Source organism: Geospiza fortis, unplaced genomic scaffold (genome assembly GCF_000277835.1).
Source record: "Geospiza fortis unplaced genomic scaffold, GeoFor_1.0 scaffold26, whole genome shotgun sequence".
NCBI classification, from domain to species: domain Eukaryota; kingdom Metazoa; phylum Chordata; class Aves; order Passeriformes; family Thraupidae; genus Geospiza; species Geospiza fortis.
This window is the reverse complement of record NW_005054425.1, coordinates 1,845,863-1,846,289: the sequence shown is the minus strand read 5'-3', so window position 1 is coordinate 1,846,289 and position 427 is coordinate 1,845,863.

Sequence of the window (427 nt, the reverse complement as noted above, 5' to 3'; positions counted from 1 at the left end):
ACGGCCCAGCTGATCCATCACCCCTTAAATTGCACCGGAAAAGCCGAAAGCCTTAAAATGAACCCAAACCTCAGAACTCTGCCAGGAGAGATGGCTCAGAGGGTCACTCCCACCCCACAGACACGACCCCGGCCACCCCGTGTCCCCCCAGCCAAGCTGACCCCACGGCTCTGGGGATGACGGTGACCCCTGCTCCCATCCTTCACCCAAATCCCGGACCCTCACCCCGGATCCAGCCCTTTCCTGGGTACAAACCGCCCTGGGAGGATTTTCGGGCAGTGCCAGCTTTGGGGCGAGCCCGGGAATGCCCCGCGGCCAAGGGCACGGAGTGCTGCGGGTGACAGGTCCCTGCCTGCCTGCGGGACGTCACCGCCACCAGCCCCGGGGCGGGGGGACCTTGGGGACATCCCGGGCCGCGTTCCCCCCC